Source organism: Canis aureus, chromosome 18, assembly GCF_053574225.1.
Source record: "Canis aureus isolate CA01 chromosome 18, VMU_Caureus_v.1.0, whole genome shotgun sequence".
NCBI lineage: Eukaryota > Metazoa > Chordata > Mammalia > Carnivora > Canidae > Canis > Canis aureus.
The window spans coordinates 5385413-5410377 of record NC_135628.1 but is presented as its reverse complement, the minus strand read 5'-3'; the positions used below and the strand labels follow the sequence as shown (position 1 = coordinate 5410377).

The 24965-nt window shown below is 37.9% G+C and overlaps 1 long non-coding RNA gene and 1 pseudogene across 13 annotated transcripts in view; one reads left to right on the top strand and one right to left on the bottom strand.

The window, feature by feature from the left end:
- LOC144288530 (uncharacterized) overlaps positions 1 to 7829 on the bottom strand; it is a 344649-nt gene extending 336820 nt beyond the window's left edge. For 12 of the 13 annotated variants that reach the window (XR_013356393.1, XR_013356399.1, XR_013356394.1 and 9 more), the window contains exon 1: positions 7704 to 7829. This is a non-coding gene — a long non-coding RNA (uncharacterized LOC144288530). Of the gene's footprint in view, positions 1 to 4409; positions 4512 to 7703 lie in introns of all 13 variants that reach the window. The other variant, XR_013356397.1, reaches the window with a different exon arrangement.
- Positions 7830 to 23820: 15991 nt separating this feature from the next.
- LOC144289251 (U4 spliceosomal RNA) lies at positions 23821 to 23900 on the top strand (annotated as a pseudogene).
- The last annotated feature ends 1065 nt before the right edge of the window (positions 23901 to 24965 follow it).

The following is a 24965-nucleotide window of genomic DNA, read 5'->3' as shown; positions in this document are numbered from 1 at the left end:
GCAAACCTTAGTCACCCTCCAAGACACATGACCCCCTTGCCATTTGTCTGCCCCAGGATACTATTCCCCCAAATATTCTTTATTTCCTCTCTACTAACCCAGCTTTCCATTGTTCTGCTCCTTCTCACACCTCCCGTGGGTGCCTTTGGAACTCTTTTCAGGGGTTAACAAACTCCATCAGCCTCCTCACTAAACGTTCCTTCTACCTCCTTGCCTGCAGAAGAGAGGGATGTTTTCTTTACACCCTCTCAAGCTGAGTTGGGAGGTGGAGTCATTGTGCTCAGGAAACTTCCTGCTCCTTTGAGGCTTGTGCCATTTTGCCATCTCTCCTGGTTCCTATGGTCTACCAGCCTCCAGTCATTCCTTCTTTCTACCAAAGCCTTAGGCACCCTGTCTTCAGGCATACTTAGAATCATAATTCTGGGAAAAATCAATGCCCATAAAAGCTAGCTGATCAGTGCTTCAGCCACCCAACATAGAATAGAGTCACCAGCCAGCAGAAATCTATCCTTTTAAAATAATTTATAGCTGTGGTGATTTAGTAACCTGCTCCTCCTCAACCATAGCACTTATCACACTGTTGGCTTTCTTCCCACTTAGACTCTAAGCTCCACGAGGACAAGGATTACGTCTAATTTATTGTGATCGTCCCAAACTCTACCATGGGGCTTGACACAGAGTAAATTTCAAATAAATACTTGTTATATGAATAGACAATGACCGGGTTGCCTCAATGAACGAACTGGCTCCCAGCGGCAATACAGCTTGAGAAATTCATGAAATCTATGGAAGTTGAGCTACTTCGCAAGCACTAATGTGGCAGAAGTAATTGCCAAGCCACTCACTCATCTTTGCAACAAACAGTCAATAACTACTGGCCAAAAAGAGCAAGAGGACCTTCTGCTTGACTAATGAAAATTTTATCTCAAAGGGAGTTTCCAATACAGCTTTCCTGATGGTGTTTATGGCCATGTGATATATATATATATTTTTAATCTACATGTAAACTGTTCTATTGGTAAAGAAATCGCTTTCTTTTGGACTAAGATAAGACGACCTTGTTGAAAAGGGCCTTCCTGGAGCCTGCCCTGGCTACATGCGAGGTATACCTGGACTCACACCAACCACACTTCACTTATAAGACGAGTAGGAGAGGCAACTATTTACCAAAATAAATGAATTTATGAAGTATTCTTTGGGATTGATTAGTGGAGTTGTTTTGATACCATAAGGATAAAAATTAATAATGAGGTTAGCATTGAATCTCCTCAAAACTAAGTAATTATTTAATCTTGTAGATCTATTAGTAGAATAGTTGTGTTAATTAGGGTATATTTTTTCATGGTGATTTGATTTAATTTAATTATAATATTTTTTAAATCATAGTCACATTCCAGAGCTTTGATGAAAGGTCATGCACACTTGTAGTTACAAAAGTAAATTGAGATCCAGGGTTCCTGGGATTCCAGTGGGGACTTCACAATAGCAGGCAAACATTCGGAAAAAGATCTCTCATGCAGAAAAAGCATGAGCCTTTTTCTGAACCTTCCTATGCAGTCTTCAGAAACACCAGAGAGATCCTCTAAAAATAATACTTACCCACATAGCATAAATACACAGTAACACTTCAGCTACCCACTGAGACCAAGAAATAGGTATTCTATTCAACTAGTTTTCTGAAAATAACCTATTTTTATTAGAGACCAGATCTAGGCAAGAATATTTCTACAAAGGATTTATAAAACAATGATCAGAATAATTCTCTTAAATGCTTAGAATGAGTGATATTCGTGCATTCTGCAGTTAGGTGTCTTGAGAAATACAGAATTTTACCAACTGCAGACCTTCAGTCTTATAATCAAATTTCTGAATTTGAATGTAAAAATAATCTTAATGAATTTTCATGAAAATGCATAGGGGTTTTAAGCCACATAAAATCAAATTACGACAACAGCTACCATCTACTGAACACTTATCAGGTGTCAGGCTCTGTGCTTAGCTCCTGTACATGCATAATCTTTCCCTAATGTAGAAAGCTTGAGAAGTCCATGAAAAATGACAAGCATCTAAAAGGGAAAATTTGATTATGGAATATAAGCATGGAGTGCTGGCTCTGAAAAACAGTGGCATATGGGAGGTATTACTAAGGTAATAAGCCTTTAAAGAGACAATCATAAAAATGTAGATATAGGACTTAAATCAATTCTTCCCTTAAGATCAAATCTGCAGTCTGTAGGTGGAGAGCACAGAACCCTTGGGAGGCCCTTGGGAAATGTCAGGGCAGGCTACCCAACTTCATCCCCAGACTCCCCAGCTAGCAGATTTCTCTGCATCTTTGGTAGAGTTCCCAGTGTACCTTCGAGCACCGGGTACATCTAGAGTAACCAAAATATTATTATGCTAAGTACTATTATTATTATCAAATAGATACCAAGAAAGAAAATAATAAAAAGGAAGAATAAAGTATAAATCAAGTAACTTTTGAAGGTCTCAACAAGAAAATAAATATAGCTTTAAAAAATATTTATTAAAAACTTAAAAACTAGCATGTGAAGTAATTCCATGATTCTGCATGTAACAAATCAGTACAACCACCCCACAGAATTATCAACCATGAAATAACTGTAATGATATTTTTTTAAATTGTTTTTTAAATTTCTTTTCATCACAACAAAGAACAATGTAAATTTCAATGGGTCAATGTACAATGTGAAAAACTGGAAACAAAACACATTTCATTAAAATGTGTTTTTCCTTTTTCACTAAAAGGAAATAAAAGTAATTAAGGAAAAATTAATGTTGAACACACCTAGTGATTACCACAGAGAAAGTGATAAAATATGAACTGTGATTAGAAAAAATCACACCACTAAAGAGATTACCTAAAGCTATATGTGGAGATGATGAGAAATATAAGTAAAAGAACTTAATTCTGGCTTAATATAATTTAGGTGCTTTTTAAACTATTTCTACTTAAGACGTAGGAATCAAACCCAACTCGGTGATCAAAATTTATTTCTAACTATGATTTAGCTTGGCACACATTTACTTCCTTAGCACCACACTGTGAGCACCAATCCAATGAATGTCCATACAGTCCTGTTTAGGTTTTCCAGAAAAAAGCTTTTATAAGAATAGAAAAAAGCATTGAGATTTATGAAAACTGCATGGCATTGATTTTTCTCTAAAAGTGTTCTGAGAACAGAGGCTGTCCTTTGTCAATGACAGAAAGAGGAGGAACTTACCCACTGCTCACCCTAGAATCTGCCTCTTTAGCCCATGCATAGCAGAGGTATCTCTTAGCATAGTAATTGGTAGCCTCATACTTTAGTATAGGGGTTGGCAGACTTTTTCTGGAAAGGGCCACATAGTTATTATTTTAGCCTTTGTGAGACAAGAAGTAAAATAAGGGATAGCATGATGATACTTATACTGGGAAAAAATCTTATTACCACAAATTTTTATTGGCAATATTTAAAGTATAGTGATGATAATAATTGAGTACAATTTTTTTTGTAATACAGGTGTACTAATAAGAGTGAAATTCTTGGGGCACCTGGGTGGTTCAGTCAGTTAAGGGTCCAACTCTTGATTTCAACTCAGGTCATGATCTCAGGGTCGTGAGATGAAGCTCCGTGCTGGGCGTGAAGGCTGCTTAAAAGTCTTCTCTTTCCCTCTCCCTTTGTCCCTCCCTATTTGCTCTCGCAAATAATAATAATGATAATAATAATAATAATAATAAGGCTTTTCTAATTTTAAAAAAGTGAAATTCTCTTCTAGTGGGATAATTCACTCAATTGGGGAATAAAAGTTAGAGTGTTCTATCATCAAATCAATTGCAAATATTCATCTATAAAAATCATTATTAGGTCACAGGCCATACAAAATCAGACAACCATATTTGGTCTGCAGACCACAGCTTATATGAGACTTCTCACTGGTACCATGGAAGAGATAAAAAACAGAAGCAAGAACCAGCAACAATAAATACAAATCGTAATTTACATTTTCTCTGAAATATACATATAAGCTTCTTTATTTTACATTTTATTTTATTTGACCTTCTCCTTGAAAGGCCAAAGGCATCCATTTCCCTTGGAGGTGATTTGGATTATTTACAGAAATGAAGAGGGAGAAAGAACCAATGCTTAGCTATTGACTACCAAACTAAATTTTTTCAGTTCCAAGTAAGGCCAGAATATTAAAGCCAAACATGGCAGAGAGTGAAACTTTTTTTTTTAATTATTTAAATTCCCATTCCTAAAAATTCCTTAAAATCCTTCAGATTCATTAAGCCAAAGGAAGAGTGTTTAGGATATGTCCTTAGAGTAGCCCCTCCTACATGACGTCATTAATACTGAATAACAAACCACCTCAAATCTCAGTGGCTTACAACAATAAGAACTTACTCTCATCTTCTTGGAGTCCGTAGGTCAACTGTGGTTCAGCTAATGTAGCCTGGGCTCAGCTAGGTGACTGTGCTTCAGCCTGAGGTCCAGCTGGGCTGGGCTCTAGGTTGAAGGTTCATTCAAGTTTGCTCATGTCTGTTTATTCAGAGGCCCAGGCTAATGAAGCAGCACCTAGCTACAGCACATTCTTCCTGTGGCGCATTGTCAGAATGCAAGAGGCCAACCACACAGCACAAACATTTCAAAAGCTTCTGCCCATGTTGTATCCACTACTATTCCATGGCAAAAGCATGTCACATTGTAAAGCCGTATACCAATGGCTAAGGGAAGTATACTCTGCCCCCCATGGGATAGGAGAAAAGTGAAACCTGCTGCACAATAATTCAGAATATCACCACAAGATAGAAGAAAAACCCTAAATTTAGAACCCTATGACATATGGAAAGGGAAATGAGAAAGAAAGTAAATGGAAGCAACCAAGCAGACACACACTTGTCCTGACATCACCATTTTATCAGTCAGGAAAGCATTTGGCCCCATATAACAAAAAATCTTACTATAGTATTTTAAATAGTTTTATTTTAAATAGTTTTTCTTCTAGTAAGAAGCACTGAAGTAGGAAGCTGAGGGCAAATGTACTATATCATCAAGTATCCAGAATCCTTTTATCTTTTTGCTCTCCCATCCTTAGCCTCTTCAATCACTTCCTCCCTCCCTCGCTCCCTCCCTTTAAGAGACTGCAGTATGTCCATATTCCAGACAGGTTTGAAAATGAAGAAATCCAAAACCTTTTTTTTTCTTATGGCCTTGGTTTTTTCATTCAATAAATAAAGTCCTTTCTAGCTTTTACTGTATCTCTTTGGCCAAAATTGTGTACCACGGTCACCTCTGACCAGATGACTAGGAAGATTGAGTACTTAGTTTTCCAACACCCATTGCACAGAAAGGCAAGACAGGAGGTGACTGTGATTGAATGCTGAGCAAGCTAGTTCATACCCCATGCCATAACTTCTCTATCCTAAGATCTTGGTGGAAAGGGGTCTGCTCTAACAAGGCCCAGATAAAAATGGAAGAACATGGGAACACTGCAGCAAGTAGGCCACTTACCTGGCTGCTGCTGTTCTTGGGACAGTGGCTGGGCAGTGGGGAGGGATTCCTATAAGCCTCAAGAAGAGGCCTGGCATTGAGCTAGAGCTGCATCCAACCTGGCTAGTAAGTATAGTGTATAGAATATATTCCCGTTTAGGTGTATAGAGAAACTGGCATGAGGGGTATGGGTCTTGGTTCCCGCCTGTGCATGCTCTGGTACTCAAAAAGAAGTGAGCGTACTGAGGCGGACACGAAAGGAACCAAGGTCTGAGAGCAGGGCATTCTGGAAAGAAATGTTTAGTGCTCAATCCCTTCTCCTAAGATTCAAAATTACTGAAGTAGGCTGTGGAAGACCAGAAGACTTCAACCAAGTCCCAGAGAGAGGAAAAGGCAACAGATCCTTAAATAAAGTTACTTTGGAGATGGAGCGAAGCCTAGCCCAATGAGCTGGCCAGAGCTAAGTCAGGAAGTCAGATGGGAATGATAGTTTGGGGTTTGTGATGAAAACAAAGCCAGACTAAGCAGTCTTGCCTTCCTAAATCAGGCTTATTTCCCAAAGAAGTGGCTCTGAAATAAAATCTAAAGAACTGGGAGCAGAGGAAGTTAAGAGCTTTCCCTCAGCGCCCTGAAGAACCACAATACCTAGGAAAGACGAGAACCAGTACCTGTAGCCATGAAGCACACAAGAGATAGAACTGCTACCACCAAAAAAATAAAAAAAAAGAACTGCTACCACCATGGACAAGCCTTGAGGCTGTGGATCTCTCTTTTCTGAGCATCAGCTGTGAGCTCAGATGTCTGGCCTAATGTTTCAGCCACTTTAACAGACTGATGCCACAGGGAGGCATAGCATCCTTCACCACTAGTAGGTATGCCTAGAATTAACCCAAACACAATTATGAAGGTAGACAGCTCATAGCAGTTATCTCAAAAGAATATTCTTTCTCTCCAGGCAAGATGGGAACGCAAAGCTACCTTATCTTGAAAGCCAGCAGAGAGAGTAGAGTCTCCATAATAGAAGGAAAACAGTAGCTTTTTATGGCTTTGTTAGTTATTTTCTTTCTCCCAAGATGAAAAGGAAAAAAAATAACTCATTGCATATTCTTATTTATATGAATTACAGTATAAATCTCAATTTTGCCTCTGGGGAGCAGGAGCATGTAAAATACTTAAAATATTTTACTTCTTGTGATTATAGCTAGTCTTGGTCTACAGCTCTTAAAATCTTTTGGATGATAATGATGAAGAATAGAGTGCAGTGAAGGTGAGTTTATGGAGGATGAACTTTCTATTATTATACTTCAGCAATCTTTTTGCATCTCAATTTTATTGAGGAATATGTAGAAATGATCATTAAGAACGCTCAGGAAAGGGGCCTCTGGGTGGCTCTGTCAATTGGACATCTGTCTCTTGGTTTCAGCTCAGGTCATGATCTCAGGGTTCATTGGGGTCCACGCTCAGCAAGGAATCTGCTTGAGGATTTCTCTCCCTTTCCCTTTGCTTCTCCCTGCACTCACACTCTCCCTCTAAAATAAATAAATAAATAATGGCCAGGAAAGAAGACTTTCTGTGATTCTCTTCTCCAATAAATTTGACAGGTTGCCACCCTGCAGGAGCACAGTCAACCCTCTATATAATGATGCTGTTAGGGAACAAGAAAAGGGAGAAGGAAAGGGAGAGACAGAGAGACAAGAGAGAATTGATTAAAATGAGAAAGAGAGGAGAAAGGAATAGACGCCACAGCCTGTCTCTAATATTCTGAATGCAAGGAAGAGGAAGGCAGTACAGCAGAAGTACATTATCTAGGTTTAAATCTCAGATTCCCTCATTTATTAGCTGTGTGACATTGGGCATTATCTGAGCCTCCTAAATCTCAGCCTCTTTATCTGTACAATGGAAATAATAGTTTCTATTTCATATGGTTATAAGGATTATTAGAAGACCTAGTGGATATGAAGTACTTTCTAGAGTGTCTGGCAATAGAACTTGGTAAACACTCAACACCATGGTTATAGTAAATAAATCAATCAAATAGTCCATCTCTACTGACTACCTAACAGATATCCCTTATATCCTCTGAAATCCATAAAATGGGTGGTTCCTTAAACTGATTTGTTCTCTTCTAATAATTATTTGGAGTTGATTTTTCCACCCATAGCTTATACAAAGCTTATGATCTTATTCCTGCAAAAGGTCCACTTTTACCTGGTTCCTTGCTCAGCACCTCCCACAAAGGAGACAGTATCCACACTGCTTGCTACCCTCCAGCCCTCAGCATCAGCAAAGCTACTTTCATTGGCTCTTCAAACTACAGGATCTAGTCAGCCAACGTGTCAGTCAGTCCGCATCACAGGCTCAGCCACTATGACATGCCACTCCCCCTGTATCATTCAGTAGTCATAAGGCTCTATGACATGCACGTAGTGAGGAGGGAACTCTTGAACTGGGCTCATCAGTAGCCTCTTCCTTCCCCTCTAGCCATTTCAGAGCCCCATGCTTAAAAATTTCTCCCCAGGCAGAGAAAAGTTGCCCCATGTTTGGAAGAAATTTTCTACGGGGTATGGCGGGGGGGGGGGGGTCTCCTCTTGGTGAAGATCCAAAAGAGACTATGCATCTATTGCTGATCACTTCTCATAGAATCATAACATAGAACAGGGTGTATGGTCCTCTCATTTCATAGAAGAGGAGACTGGGGCCCAGAGAGGCAAATGCTTTGTCTGGAGTCACACAGCCAGTCAGAGTACAGCTGGAAGGACCAGACGCCTGGTCCTGTATCTTTCCATTAGATACTATTATATTCTCTTCCTGTTTGACCCAGGGGTGAAAAGAAAGGGTTGGATTATGTCATATATGTCCTTTTAAATACTAAACAACTACCATATTATAGGGACTGTTTATAGAAAGAGGGGATGCCCTCCTTCATGGAGATCTGCATGCATTGAAATAAGCAAATGTCTTACATTTAACTTAAGATAGTCTAGAAATAGAATCTATGCCTCTAGGAACACATTTGAAATTATGGTGGAAGCAATGCTTACCAAAAAGCCTGACTTTCATCTATCAAATTTACTTTTAGGATCCTGAATAGGGACTTGAAAAAAAAATCTACGTCAGTGTGTGTGTGTGTGAGCATGTGTATGTGTGGGTGCGTGTGTTTATCCTAACAGTGTATAACAGGTCAGAATTTTCAATTGGTGAAGTTTCCTGCAAACAAGGAAAGGGCTGGCCCTGTTGTGAGTTTGCCCTAATGACTGCCCCTTCCTTTCCATCTGCCTGTTGGTCAAACTGCAGATGGAACGAAATCCAGTGCCATACACTCTGCAGTGGATGTTATTTAGGCTGAGCACAGATTATCAGGACACTAAGCCTACCTAGACTTTGGTTAAATATAAGGGTTATAATCTACAGGAAGACGGTATCATAGGTATAGTCAAGCTCATTTACATTCTAAGCTATTTCGCATACATACCCCAAACTTTATAGTAAACATTATTTGACAGATTAGTCCGATTAGTCTTCAACTTCCTTACTGAGTAGATAACAGAACACAGAGTTACTGTGAGACGTGGGGTATCTATTTCCATATATATTCCCCATTTGATGCAGCTTGGAATAAAGAAACATATATTTTTTAAAAGGCTATAAAATAAAGGTTATAAAAAAGGGGGAGGACAAAGACAAAAAGTTTTATCAGAAATGTGGGATGAAGAATCTGCCTCAACTGAATACCAGATTCACCCTGGGCTTCCTGACCACAAATAATATTGATGAAACTGAGCTCCTTATTTTATATATTAACTCCCACATAGATAGCACTCTGCTTATCTCATTTGATTCTCTTTTGTTCATAAGGGAATCATATGTATAAAGGCTGATCTAAATTGCCTGGTTATAAGCCAAAACTATGTAAACTAATGTAATGAAATCACATTATGGACAAATTGAAGATCCATAATCACTTATCTAAAACCCATAGAGCCAAAATTCAGAATGATTCAGGGTTTGAAAATATAATACATTATGTCAAGCCTGTGTTATGTATCATTTCCAGAGCTTAGGGCAGCACTCTCTGATCAAACATATGACTGTTTCTAAAGTGAAATACGTGAAGAATCACACTTGCTCGTATATATGAAGTCTACAAATAGCCATGCATCAGTTCACATCAGATTTTGCCAACAATGGAGTTAGTCCCAAATATGAAAAGCTTTTGGTTTTCAGAGCTTTCTGGATTTGGAAACAGTGGATAGGGGATTGTTCACGCACGCACACACACACACACACACACGCATACACCTAATAAAGAGCTACATATGAGATATTGGACTAGTGAAAGCTTTGCCTTTTTTCTTATTATGTATTTGACCTGAAGCAAATTATAACACTCTAGGCTATTTTTGCAGTCACAAAAATAGTAGTGAATATGGAGTTAAAAGATAAACTGTGACTAAAGGTTGTAAACACTCTTTGAAACACTCTCAGTGAATGAGCATAGCTGGAAAGTTAGGAGATTTGAATGCCATCTTAGCTCTGCTATTGACTTTTGATGTGACCTCAAGAAAGTCACTTCATTTTCCTGGTCCTCATATTTCTCTCCTGTAAAATGAGGCGATTGGAAACGATCTCTAAAGACCTTCCCAGTTCCACACTCTATGCTTCTAAGGTTTTCATTTTGCTCATGTCAACAGATTTTGATGTTTAAAAATTAATATCCAATAATATGTTTTAAATCATGTCTTAGACTAGTATGTCTATTTTTACACAACTTTAATCATTGAATTACAAGAGTTTGGGGCCAATCATTTCCCTTACCATTTCTAAATGCATTATTTTACATGCAAGCAGTATGTATCATGCTTTACAAGTAAGCATGATAGTAAACCCAGAATGCTCCCACTGCCTTCGACTAAGCTGTGCAAACTATTATTTAAATGCCTTGATGTCCTTAAAATAAGAACAGAAAGTGCTACAAGATTATTTCTCAACTCTGGAAATATTTGTGAGTCATTTCACCAAACTATTAGTCAGAAATGCTAATTGAAAACTCCAGATGGCAGTATCACAGTTACCTTGCTTTGCTAATTTTCCTCTTTGAAATCTTGCCCTCCTAAGAAAACACGTTGAAAAGAAATCTCTTTGAAACATTATCTTGAGCATGGAAATTAGCTTCTCAAGGGTTTTAAAAAGCAAACTCATGCTTATGTCCTCTGTACCATGTCTTTTTTTGTAGCTGCTGTTTTAATTTATAAAAAGTAAATGTTGGAATAGACCAATGGTAAGAAATAGTAAGTTGAATTTTGTAAAAAATATTTACCCGTTGTGAATCTTACTAAACTGCTGGCACTCAGGGGGACAATTATTGTGTTATTCAATGTCCTCTTGGAGCCAATCCAAATTCAAAGTTTCCAATGACCTTGAATGGGACTTTGTATTCATGTCAGCTGCTTGGTTATAAGAATAAAATAATAATCTGGGTTAGTATTTCTTGTGCTGACAGCGTAACACCTTAAAAATTGTTGTAAAGTATATTTTTCCATGACTTACCTTCTTGCTAATACAGATTCTCCTCCTTATATGCAAAATACGTCTCTAATATTGAGTATCTGTGTATGTGTATGTGTCTGTGTGTAGGCACATGCACACATATATACATTCAGTAACCTCTTCATGCTCTCTCCTCAAAACTGGTAACTCATATCATTATAATTACTTAGTTTAGTGAAATGCTGAAGAGCTAACTATCCTAATACATTTTATTTTATAGTTTAGGACCAGGTCCTCCAAATCCTAGCCTGATTTTCCACCTCATATGTATACCTCCCGCCCTATTCTTTTCTCTGTAGGTTTAGAATATAAGCTGGAAAGAAAACTCAAGGATTAGAGCATATTATCTTTTCAATCCTTCTAATTCTCATTCCAGACTATGCCCTACACTCTTACTGTGTGTCTTCAATAGTAGCCTGAAGTTCATATATTAATGCATTTTAGACTGGAGAAACACAAATTGATGCATACTACATCCGAATACAAATTATTATAAGAATTTACCTACAGTTTTCTTTGTCCACTTAAAGAGCATGTTCCCTAATATGTGTAAGAAATATTTTTATAGTTTTTATATTTTTATACATTACAACTGATTTCCTAATCTAGTTTTTCCAAACTTTTAAAAACAGCCATCCCTATTTCTACTCATTGCTCAACTTTTTTGAGCAATAGTCTCACTTCATTAAATTTCTTTTAAAGTTTCGTGAGCAAAATTCCTGTATAACTTCTCTGTCTTTTCTCCTAAGAGCATGGCCTTGAAAATATAAAGTTACATATATATATCCCTAGAAAATATATGAAGAAACATTTTGATAAATTCAGAAGTTTAAATGGGAGGATAAAAAGAAGGCAGATTTGTCCCCCCATTCTATTCTGGACCATAACATACCATTTATCGAGCCCACACCAAGCCTCCTAAGGCTTGTTGATTCTGCCTACTGGTCTACCTGTCAATGAGGGATAAAGAATTTGGGAATAGCTGTTAAAGAGAGATAGAAACAAAGCTAAAACATAAAAAGAGGTAGATGAGGGAAGGTTAGGTGCTAAGCTGGTGAGCTCTTACACTCTTGACACTGACCAAAAGGTAATATACAAACCTTAAGGCACACCAAAGAACAGGAGAATCTTCAAGGTTCCCTATCCAACATTAGCCTTCCTCTCTTTTCCAAACTTAAACACCTACTCAAATTCTTTATGTAAATTTTCATATAAAAAAGAATCAAGTGGGGATCCCTGGGCGGCTCAGCAGTTTGGCGCCTGCCTTTGGCCCAGGGCACGATCCTGGAGCCCCGGGATCGAGTCCCACGTCAGGCTCCCGGCATGGAGCCTGCTTCTCCCTCCTCCTGTGTCTCTGCCTCTCTCAATCTCAATCTCTCTCTCTCTCTCTGTCTATCATAAATAAATAAATAAATCTTTAAAAAAAGAATAATAATAAATAAAAAAGAATCAAGTAAGCAACTATGAATAAGATGGAACCCAAATTATTTGTTTTATTCAGTTAGGCTAATAGATCTGAGCCTGCTTAACCATAATTATAGATTTTGGTGAAAGAAATGGTGTATTACTAATAATTTACAGTATCTCTGGTGTACACTCCAAATAATAATAATAATAGCTAATATTCTACAGTATGCTTCTTTAGGCCATATACTTTCATGTATTTTCAACACTTCACATATCTTAAATCAACTTAATATTCATAACAATCTTATTAGCACCCCTGTTTTAGAGACAAAGAAATGGAGACATTGAAAGGTTAAATAACTTGTCCAAAGTCACCTAGCTTCTAAGTGGCAGCCTCATGGTTATAAGCATACAAGAGAAATTTTCACTAACTTGAGAGCTTACTGAAAACAGATAATTGTGCAAGTAAAAAATAAATAATACATTTCATCAAATGGAAATCATATCTCACATTTAATCAATTCTATTGTAATTTCTGAACGAAGGTTAGATTAATCAAGCAAAAGAAACTAACCACATAGTAAATAAACAGTCACAATTATGGAGCAACCACTTTGTGCCAAGAATTACTCTATGGAGTGAAATGTTTGTATTACTTCCTTAAACTCAGAAGATACACTATAGTTGAATATTTCCGAGATCTAGCAAAAGATGCAAAAAATATGTTTGTGTGTGCATTATATATAACATTGAAGCTTTAGTATATCTCCTAATACTGAACGTATTTATTGGGAATGCACATTAATCCTCAGTTGCCCCTTGTCAGCAGTATATTAAAATTATAGCCTTTCATGACTTTATACTGAGAATTTAAACTGCACATGTTATTTAGCTCTAATTTTACCACCACCTCAGATGTTATGTTTGTAAACTTACACCTCCTGGTTCATTTTATAGGATGCAATTAAGTGGATAGCTGCACATGGTTGTGACACAGTAATAAATTTTCGCATGGTAGTTTGATTTAAGGCTATTGATATGTTTGTTCCAAAGACTGAAGACTGAGCATTACGCTAGACATTTAAAGGAGGTACCATAAAATCAAATTGCAAAAAGTACAATGGTCTATATGCCCATCATAAACGCTCTGCCTTACTGTATTTTGAAGACCTAAAACAACTTGCAAAACATTTCATGGTGTTAATTGTCTGTAAAAGTCAAACAAAATAGCTGTACTAAACCTCTGGTTGATATTTTAAGCACAAATTAGAGTTTAAACAAATAAAAACACTGGAATGAAGGTTTGGTTTAAAAATTTTTTTAATAAAGCTTTCAGAAATATTTCAAAAATATTAGGAAAATAATAACATAAATACAGAGGACCAAAATGAACTTCACAAAATACTATAGGAGTGTTACAGGCATTACTCTCCCCCTGCCAAAAATTCATTTGGGTGTTAAATAATTTGGAGAGATGCAGTTTCTTTATACATTTCTTTTCTATAACCCATCTTGATAATTGTACATGCTAATTAATTGCCTTATGTATCTCCAAGAAGGGAATATGGCATACAGCATTTCCTAAATGTTTTGACCATCAATCTACTTTCTCACAGAACATCTTGGAGGACTCGAGTTACACAGAAATCATTTAGAGATTTTTGATTCAGAAACAAAGGATTCTTGCCACAAATGTATTTGTTGGCCTCTAATGGAAAGATGCCTCTGAGTCTGGACTCTCCCCCTACGTAAGATTTCACTTGCGGCACCTGGGTGGCTCAGTTCGTCAGGCATCCAACTCTTGGTTTCGGCTCAGGTCATGATCTCACTGTTGTGAGATAGAGCCCCACGTTAGGCTTTGTGCTGAGCTGAGGGTAGAATTTGCTTAAGATTCTCTCTCTCTCTCTCTCTCCCTCTCTCTCCTCCCTCTGCCCCTACCCACTGCTCATGTGCTGTCTCTCTCGCTCCCCCCTCAAAAATTTAATTAATTAATTAATTAATTATTAATAAATAAATAAAATTGTAAAAAAGATTTCCACTTGACTCAGGTCCCTTAAGGTAGAAGCAGTGCCAACCATCATTGGCTCCCAGCCTAGCATATCACTTGATACATACTAAGGACTCAGTGAATATTCACCCAACATTTGTATTCATTACACCGCTGTCTCATTATCATTTCCTCTTTTTTCTCTCATTCAACTCCCTGAAGTTGATCCATTGATTTGTCGTTTAAGTATGGGCGTTTCTAGTTCCTGATTCAGTGTTTTCAGAGCCCAGAGATGATTAGAGGCCTACATGTAACTTCTAGATACCACAGTCTTCTTGATAGACAACTTGGGTGCCAGGAGCCAGAGTTGTGTTTATAAGGATTTCAGTTACACCCACCCAATGCCCTTCCAAATTGGTATAGCCCAGATATTTCTCTTTCTTGAATTTTCTTCTCTTTCTTTTAGGTAAAATATTTCAAGTATACAGGAAATAAAAGAGAATGATATTTTTAAATGTATCCAATTCATGACTTAATGAAATGTTAATATTGACTTTATACCATATTCAATAAAACATTACAGAAATACCTGAAGCCTGTTTGTAGCCCTCTTAATCCATTCCTATTCTTCCATTCTGAAAGGTAATCATCCTAACAAAGTCAGTGTGAATACACAATTTGATATCTTCACTACATACTATACAAACATAATAACACCGATACTTTGGATGTGTCATTGATATGCATACTGATATTTCTTACAGGTACCATTCTTCAATTTGATTTTTTCATTCAACATCATGCTTTCACTATTTATCCATGTAATACATGTAAATCTTGTTGATTCATAATACAGAATTCCACTGTATGTATATGTCTTATTTTTTTTCTCCATTCTCCCTTTCTGTTTTTTTTTTTTTTTTTCTTTAATTTCTTGGTAGGCTCCATACCCAGCTTGGAGCCTAGCATGGGGCTTGAATTCACAACCCTGAGATCAAGACCAGAGCTAAGATCAAGACTCAGAAACTTAACCGACTGAGCCACCCCAGGCACTCCATATCCATTCTCCTTTTGATGAGCATTAGGTATTGCATTTTTAAAAGTTTTTATTTATTTATTTACTTACTTACTTATTTATTTATTTGACAGAGAGAGAGAGAGCACACAAGCAGGGGGAGCAGCAGGCAGAGGGAGAGGGAGAAACAGACTACCCACTGAGGAGGGACCCCCAACATGGAGCTTGATTCCAGGATCCTAGCATCATGATCTCAGCTGAAAGCAGATGCTTAACTGACTGAGCCACCCAGGCACCCCAGGTATTGCATTTTTCAAGGAAGTTGAAGTGCCCCACTCAGATTCCTCTTCCCTGGGCAGTGTATCTACCTCTAGCTGCTCTAAAGTGTTGGTTGCTCATGGCTTGCAAGCTGCTCCTCTATTCAAAAATCTCTCAGCTGAGAGAAGTTACCTTACACTGGAGGTAACATTACCCCACCTTCTATACAAATCCCAGATATGACAGGCACAGAATACAAAATGACCCCATTACCTCAAGGGAGAAACTGCTCAATGTAACTTATGTCGCAGAGGCTCTCGTGGATCTAACCATGAAGACTTCATCTGTGACTATATCTTCACCTAACATTTCTCCAGCCTGCCCCTGCTTCCCTCACCCCTTACAGGTTTCTCCTGAAGAGCACACTCACAATAAATGGAGACACCGTCATCACTGTCTCAGACTCTGCTCCTGAGGAACCTGACCTCTGACAGAGTCCCTGTCATAAACACTATTATAGGGGATCCCTGGGTGGCGCAGCGTTTTGGCGTCTGCCTTTGGCCCAGGGCGTGATCCTGGAGACCTGGGATCAAATCCCACGTCGGGCTCCCGGTGCATGGAGCCTGCTTCTCCCTCTGCCTGTGTCTCTGCCTCTCTCTCTCTCTATCATAAATAAATAAATAAATAAATAAATAAATAAATAAATAAATAAATAAATAAAATTTAAAAAAAAATAAACACTATTATAAAACGTGATAACCATCCTCACGTGTCTCATGTCTCCATGTGCAAGTTTGACAGAGGGTTGCCTGGGTATATATCAAAATTGCTGCGTAGTAGAAAGCCTATCTTCAACTTAATTAGATGTTACCAACCTGCCTTGGAAATTATTAACCATTTATGCAACTACTCCCATTTCCCCACAGTAGCTCCAGCACTTGCTGTTGTCAGGATTTTAAATTTTACTACCAGGTTGGGAGTGAAATGATTCTCTCTTTTTAAAGATTTTACTTACTTGTAAGAGATAGAGCAGGAAGAGAAGCAAAGGGAAAGAGACAAGCAGACTCCACACTGAGTGCAGAACCCAACTCGGGGCTTGATCTCAGGACCCCAAAATCATAACCTGAGCCTAAACCAAGTCATATGCCCAAATAACAGAGCCACCTAGGCATCCTGAGTTGTTGCTTTTAATTTTGTTATTTAACACATGGTTGTATAGCATTTACTGTGAGACTTACAATGTTGGAAGCACTTTACTAACATTAATTCATTTAATCCTCATAAGAAATCTATGAAGTAGATACTTCTATGATTACTCCCATTTTACATATGAGGAAACTGAGTCATAGAGGTCACAAAGGGGTAAGTAATTTGCTTAAGGTAGAAGTGGCAGAACTTGAATTTGAACCAAGGCAATCTGTCTAAAATATCCATATGTTTAATCACTATCCAATGCCATCTATTAACTATATCCTTTAGTAGTTCTTGTAGCATTGATCTCTGCCTAGTAAGTCTCTTGAACTTTGGTTCTTTTGGAAATGTTAGGGTTGTTTTTTTTTTTAATAAATAAAAATCAAAAATAAAACCCTATATAACAATTGTGGTCTGCTGAATAATGCCCACTTCCTAAGGTATCCACATCCTAATTCTTAAAAACTTATAAATGTTAACTTACACTGCAAAAGGGACTTTGCAGATTTAAGTTAAGGTTCTTGAAATGAGAGGATTATCCTGGATTATCCAAGTAGACCCTGAATGTAATCACAAGTGTCCTTATAGAAAACAGAAAAAGATTTGACTACAGAAGTAGGAGATGTGACAACACAGCAAAAGACTGGAGTGAATTGAGGAGGGGTTCATGAGCCATGGAATATGGGTGGCCTCCAGAAGCTGGACAGTCAAGGAAATGAGTTCTCCCCCTAGAGCTACCCAAAAAAACAGCCCTGCCAACCTTTGACTTTAGCCCTGTAGGACTCATCTTAGAACTCCAGAATGGTAAGAGAATGAATTTGTGTTGTTTTAAACCACTAAGTTTGTGTCAATTTGTTATATCCTTAATACAAAAATAATCCAATAATCCATCCATAAAACTCAAGAACAGAAAAAACAATGATTTATTCTCATGGATTGGATATGCAGGTCAGTTTATCCCCTTCCTGCTGTTCGGGTTGGCCCTGTTCTTTGTGTCTCTCATCCTATTCCTGGGACCAATGGGGAGGCCCAGGCATATTCTTTCCCAAGGTGATGGCACCAGCACAGAAGAAACTCACTATTGAGGCTTACGTTGGAAACTAGCACGCTGTCATTTCCACTTCATTCTATTGGCTATAGAAAGTCACAGGGATGAGCCCAGAACCAAGCAGTAAAGAAATACTTGTCACCCCCTTTAACTTTAACATTTAAAAATGCATTCCAGGGGCACCTGGGTGGCTCAGTTGGTTAAGCACTCGACTCCTGATTTCAGCTTAGGTCGTGATCTCAGGGTCATGAGATCTAGCTTGTATGGGCTCCGAGCTCAGCATGGAGTCTGCTTGAGATTTTCTCTCCCTCTCCCTCTGCCCCTCCCCAACTAGGGTGTGCGCTCTCTCTCTCTCTCTCTCTCTCAAAATAAATAAATAAATAAAATTTTAAAAAGATGCATTCCATAGTTTCCTGAATCTAATTTTTAAGTCTAACTGTTTTCAGTCTAATTTGTCATTTCTTTTAGGTTTCTTCCATTTCTATCAGATAGCTTTCAAGATTTTTGTGTTTGTTTTTGATGAGCTTAGATTTGGATTTGTTTCGATTTATCTCACTCGGATGTTGCTATAGTCTGTCAAATTGAGGACTTCTATCTTGCTTCAGGTCTAGAAAATTGGCAACCATACAACCTCTTTCTTTTTCTTTTTTTTAAATTTTATTCATTTATTTGAGCGAGAGACAGAGGGGGATGCCTGGGTGGCTCAAGAGTTTGGTGGTGCCTGCCTTCGGCCTAGGGCATGATCCTGGAGTCCAGCGATCAAGTCCCACATCAGGCCTCCTGCATGGAGCCTGCTTCTCCCTCTACCAGTGTCTCTCATGAATAAATAAATAAAATCTTTAAAACAACAACAACAAAAAAAAACAAAAACAAAAGGCCACAAAAAAAGAGACACCGAGATAGCAAGAGAGAGCTCAAGCAAGGAGGAGAGGGAGAAGCAGGCTTCCCAGTGAGCAGGAATATCAATGTGAGGCTCGATCCCAAGACCCCAGATCATGATCTGAGTCAAAGGCTGACACTTAACCAACTGGGCCATCCAGGCGTCCTCAATCTCCTTCTTATTATCTCAATTTTATTTTTCTGGAATTCCTATGCTGGTCCTTCTTAATCTATCTCTCTTCATAATTTTTTTCACATCTCTTTACCTTTCTATGCTGTTCTAATTTATTTTTTCCAGAATAACTCCCACTTCACTAATCCTCTCTTTGGCTGGGCCTAATATGCTATTTAACATTTGTTGAGTTTTCATTTTACTTGCTATTTGTGCTTTATGATTATGGATTTTCTTTTTCCATAGAAATTTGTTTATTTTTTATTATGGTTTTTATTCTATCTCTTTAAGCTTTTTTATTGTGGCTTTCAGATTGTTCTATAAGCTTCAATTCTTGGTGTGCAATTCTCCTGATTATTGCAGCTGTTGTCTCTCCCTCATGGGATTCTATTTTCCTTTCTTTCTTCAGTTTTTTTTTTTTTTTTTTTTTAATTCCCATGTGCTCTGTTTTGTGGGATGGTCCTTTCAGAACTGTTCCATTCCTGTTTCTTCCAAACACCTGAGAGGTTCGTGAGTTCTAATACCAATATTATTGTGACTTTCTTAATTTGGAATTCCTGCATGCCAGGAGGGGTGTGAATTCAGGACTCACACCTGTTGGTGTCAAGTTAGGCTTCTAATCCCTTGCAGATTTCTTTACTCAACCCATCTCAGGCCTGCCCCCAGAGGTCAGAATCTTGGTCGTCCCACTTGATACTAGGGACAGCCCTTCAAGACTCATGATGATGCAGGGGACTGTCCCGGTGTCTATCTCACATGAGTCTGGGGCCTCATCTCTTGACTCTGAACTGGACTCTAGTTCCAATTCTCAAATCTCTGTCCAATTGTGAAACTCCTGTGAGCCTCCATGGCTTCATCTTCATACAAATCTGACTTCATATTCCTTCTTCATTTCTGTTACCAGGGATTTTGACATTCTTTCTTTAAAGCTTGGTTATTTACTTTTAAAAATGTACATATTTTCCAATATTTCCATAACTAAAAGCAAAAGGAAGAGACTTTCACTGCCATCTCCTTTTACCGTGTTGATAGGAAGTCTCTCCCTTGTTTTTCTATTGTACAGTTGCACCTGGTGACCCTATTTACTTTCCCAGTCCCTTTTAGCACTGGGACTATATACTAAATCCAGCTAATACCTATAGGCCCTATTGTCTCCTAGTCTTCCTTCCCCTTCACTCACAAGTGCCACTATACAAAAGTCTTCCAGAACCAATCAGCCACCATCCATCCATTTGGTTAGATTTCCTAGTTGTAGCAGTCCCACCATATTTAAACTTCTATTTCTAAAATCAAGTCAGAGGTTGTGACAGCGCTTGGATGCTAAACAGTCTACCCCCACTCAAGGCTCATCTCTTCATCCAGTTTACTTCCTCCTATCTTTTCACCAATCATGAGCTATACTATGTTGAGTAAATCACTACCAGGATATGGAGTAAACCTCAACAATTTACTTCTACGCTCATCAAAATCTAGTCATAATACAGTAAAATCCTATTTCAACAAACATCTAACTATCTAGAGCCCCTGATTAAACAATTTCCAATCCCAAATCACTGCTAGAGCTCTATTTTGAGAAAGAAAGAAAAAGAGGCCTATATTGAGAAAGGAAGTTTACACCAAGGCTTTATTCCAATAATAAATTCCTAGTTATGTGCTGAAGTTATATACATTCATCCTAATCTTTGACCGTACAATGATTATTGACATTCAAAAAAATCAATATCAGACACTGGAAATTCACAGTGGCCAAAGATTAATATACTTTTTGTACTTCCCATGACAGTAAAGGTCATGAATACATTTTTAAAAGATTTTCAGTAAGAATTGAAAATGAAACAGTAAATCCTAAATTTTAAAAGTAATTAAGCAAAACAGCACATTACCAAAATTTCCCATCAATTGAGGTATTTCTGTACAGTATTTATATTAAATACAGTATCATTTAATGAAAGTTACCAGTCTTCTGAGAATGTTTCCTACAGACGTTTCAAAATTAGATCATAGATTTAATTCACCTTGTGAAAATTTGCAGGAAATGCCGTCTTTTCATATGGTAAAAAAAAAATCAATAATGTCATTTGAAATTGACTTTTTGAGAATATTTTGACCTATGTCATGACAGGTACTAGTGAAAAATCTTTGGATTTGTAAAGAAAAAATAAAACAGAAGTAAATAAGTAAATCCTAATAATATTCTTGAATGTTACAATTTTTGAAAAAGAAAACTTACCTACAGAAAAATTACCAAGCATGAATAACTTATCCCTTAGCTTTTCACTTAGAATTTCTTAGAAACTTTTGCTTACTCGTGTGTGCTACAAGCAATTTCAGGTGTCTCCCTTCTGGGAGTTTTTTTAAAAGAAAACTCCCTAAATAACTTTCTAATAAGACAACCCTTATGTATGCTATGCCGTGTTTCCTATATGACTGTTTTTTAAAAAGTTATCCCACAAAATATTTATCAACATTTTCTGGAGAAAATAATTCCATAATTAGAACTGAAATATCTCCAATAATAAATATAAACAGTTCCATATTTCTTATAGCTGATATATGTAATACTAAGTATTTTTACATACAGCTAAAGGTAGCTGAAGGCATGATTTGATGCATGGTGTAACTAAGCCATGGAACGGGCTCTATGTTAAAAACAGAAGTTTAAGTGCATGGGTGGCTCAGCCAGTTAAACATCTTGCCTTCGGCTCAGGTCATGATCCCAGGATCCTGGGATAGAGCCCCGCATCAGGCTCCCTGCTTCTCCCTCTCCCCCTGCTCATGCTCTCTCTCTCTCTCTCTCAAATAAATAAATAAAATCTTTAAAAATAGAGGCCAATGTTATTCTTACAGATATGGAAAAGAGAATATTTAATATGGTAATTAATGAAGCATCTGTTATATTATTCCTAACTTCATTAAAATTCAGCTGCCTAACTATTTTAATGTCCAATCTCTCAATTAGAAAACCTCCAATATAACTCATTCTTACTGTAGACAGACCTAACTATAACATACTTGCAGACCAATAATATTTATGAATCAGAAAGAATGTGACCAAAAGTATCCGAATACACTTTTAACTAGGATATTTCTAATACCAACGTAGGACTGGATTTGCTAAGGAAGCCCTAGAGGTTGGTTAGGTCTTTCCATCTAGGTAATTTTTCTGTGGTAGCTTCCATGAATCATAGTGCTTGTTGTTTTCGATTAAATTTCCAAGAGTTTAAGTTGCAGCAATGAAAGAGTCCCCCAGTCTTAAAGGTCTCTGCTAGCCAAGACTTCATGATTCTTTCCCTAAGTTGAGCATAGAGCTCCTCTTCTTTTTCCTATTCTAATGAATGTCTCGCTCTATATACATTTCTGTAGCTAATCTTTGCACTTTACAATGGGACTTTGTGTTAAAACCAAATTAATTTTTGAGGGGCTTTGTCCTTTTATCTGTCTCAATACAACCAATATTTGAATAGACAGTACTAAATAATTTTTAACAATTTCACGGATACTGCCTCATTTGAATTTTTCAGTATTTCCTGAACTTCTAAATCAAGTACACAAGAATGGTGACAAAAGAGTGGAATTCTCAAAAAGAAAACTCCATAAAGATTCTCTTGTCATTTGTGGATAGATGAAAATAATTGAAGGGCATTTTAGTGACAGAGCTTGGGCTTTGGAGCCTGACAGAGCTGGCATGACATCTGTACTTACTCTGAAAATTGCCTAACTCTTAGAGCTTCACTTTCCACATCTATCATATGGGGACATTAATTAGCAACTCTTAACAATTGAAGGAGATAAGAATATACAAGAAAAGAAAGTCCTGTCCTCGCTCTTATTTTTTATATTTTATTATTTATTCATGAGAGATACAGAGAGAGAAGCAGAGACACAGATAGAGGGAGAAGCGGGCTCCTCAGAAGGAGCAGGGACTCGATCCCCAGATCCGGGATCAGGACCTGAGCCTAAGCCAGGCCCTCAACCTCTGAGCCACCCAGCCATCTCAGTTCTACTCTCTCTTAAGATCTAAGTATTTCCATGCTTTTTGCTTCTGACAAGAAATAGTAATTGACATACTACAGAAAATCAGTCTATCTCCTAAAACAATTGCATGCTTCCCATTTATTCTGGAAAGTTTCTTACTAGCAATAGGAGTCACCACCAGCAGATGGAGGACAGTTTAACATAAACCAAGGAGAAAGTAGATCTTTATCAATCTTATTTTAAATTAGTTCTTCTCAGCTAACTAAATGCTGAGCAATTGCTCGGGTCCACATTGTGCCCTCAAAGGTATGTCTGCACCTCAAAGAACAAGCTGGAAATAAAAGCCAAAGGCTCCAAAGAAAAGGGAAGAAAAACTCAGAAGAAATATGGCCTGTGCTGATTCTACATTGCTCTCTCTTTTATAGGAATCTACTAATAGTCACTAACATTTTTCTAGAAGCTAAAGTTCCTTTTCTTTAAAATTCTCAATTTGCCTGTTGTAGGGAATTGTTGTCCTTCATCAGTCTTTAAACCTCAGACCTTAGGCCACTAAACTCCCTGAAGTCTAGAAAGACCCAGAAAGCATATATAAGATTGGCTATCTGAAGGAGATCTTGTCTTAATTTCCAGGTGTCTTCACCAGGTGCCTTTACTGCTACCCTGATTTTGAACAAATACATCAGCTCAGCTTATGGCTTTGTCTTCTCCTGAATTCTAACCCCAGCCTGCTTCCTGGCCTCTGACCACTGGTCTCATATGTCAGAGCATCTGTTATGTTGCCACTCAGGTTTCTGTGATTCCTTCATTCTGATCATTCCTGTAAACTTCATTCATAGTCTTTCCTTAAGCTTTGCATAGTGGCAGTGTCATAGCCAGTGAGGTTTATCCGAGGCGATTATTGCTAATTGAAAACTTTTCCCATAGTCTTTCCTTAACTAGCCCAATCTAGGCTTTCAACCCTGCTGTTCCAATCTACTGTCATTCCCAGCTTCATCTTTTTTTTTTTTTAAGATTTTATTTATTTATTCATGAGAGACACAGAGAGAGAGCGAGAGATACAGGCAGAGGGAGAAGCAGAGACACAGGCAGAGGGAGAAGCAGGCTCCATGCAGGGAGCCCAACGTGGGACTCGATCCCGGGTCTCCAGGACCACCCTCAGGCTGAAGGCGGTGCTAAACCGCTGAGCCACCCGGGCTGCCGAATCATTCCCAGCTTCAACATGGTAACTTGCACCCCTCCCAAAAAAATACCAGCAGTAAAACTGCTGCCCCAGAGCTCTCAAAATTTCTACTGAGAATTTTATAGTTCAGCAGTACTTTTCTAATACTTGTCATCAACTAATATTGTTAGAAAACTAAATTATAGGGGCATCTGGGGGGCTCAGTCAGTTAAGTAGCCACCTCTTGATTTAGGTTCAGGACATGATCTCAGGGTCAAGAGATCAAACCCTGAGTTGTGTTCCATGCTCAGTTCAGAGTCTGCTTGAGATTCTCTCCCTCTCCCTCTGCCCCTTGCCCCACCCATGCAGGTACTCACTCTCTAAGATGAATAAATAAATCTTTAAAACAAATGCCTTAAAAGTTGTTTTTAAAAAAAGAAAACTAAATTATGTAAATTACTGGAAGAATTCCAACTCACAAGCACCGTAACATGATCCTTGATAAAATCCTATGAATCAGTGAGTCTCAGAGGATGATACACTGTGATCTACTAGTGGGTGAGCAACGAGGATTCTCTTCATGGGCCTAAAGAGGACAAAAATCCTTCCCATAGTCTAATGTGCACCTCCACAGATTTTCATTTATATACATGACCAATGACCAGTTTTCAAAAACCAACATCTTAACCAGTTTCCCCAGAAAGCAGAGAGAAGCTAAAGTGTATGTGCAACTACTTTGTTACAGAGTGCAATCCAGCAAAGCAGGGGACTTCTAGCAAGAAAATTAGTGAAACCAACTTCAGTTCCTGTGTCTATAGCTCATAGCACAAGA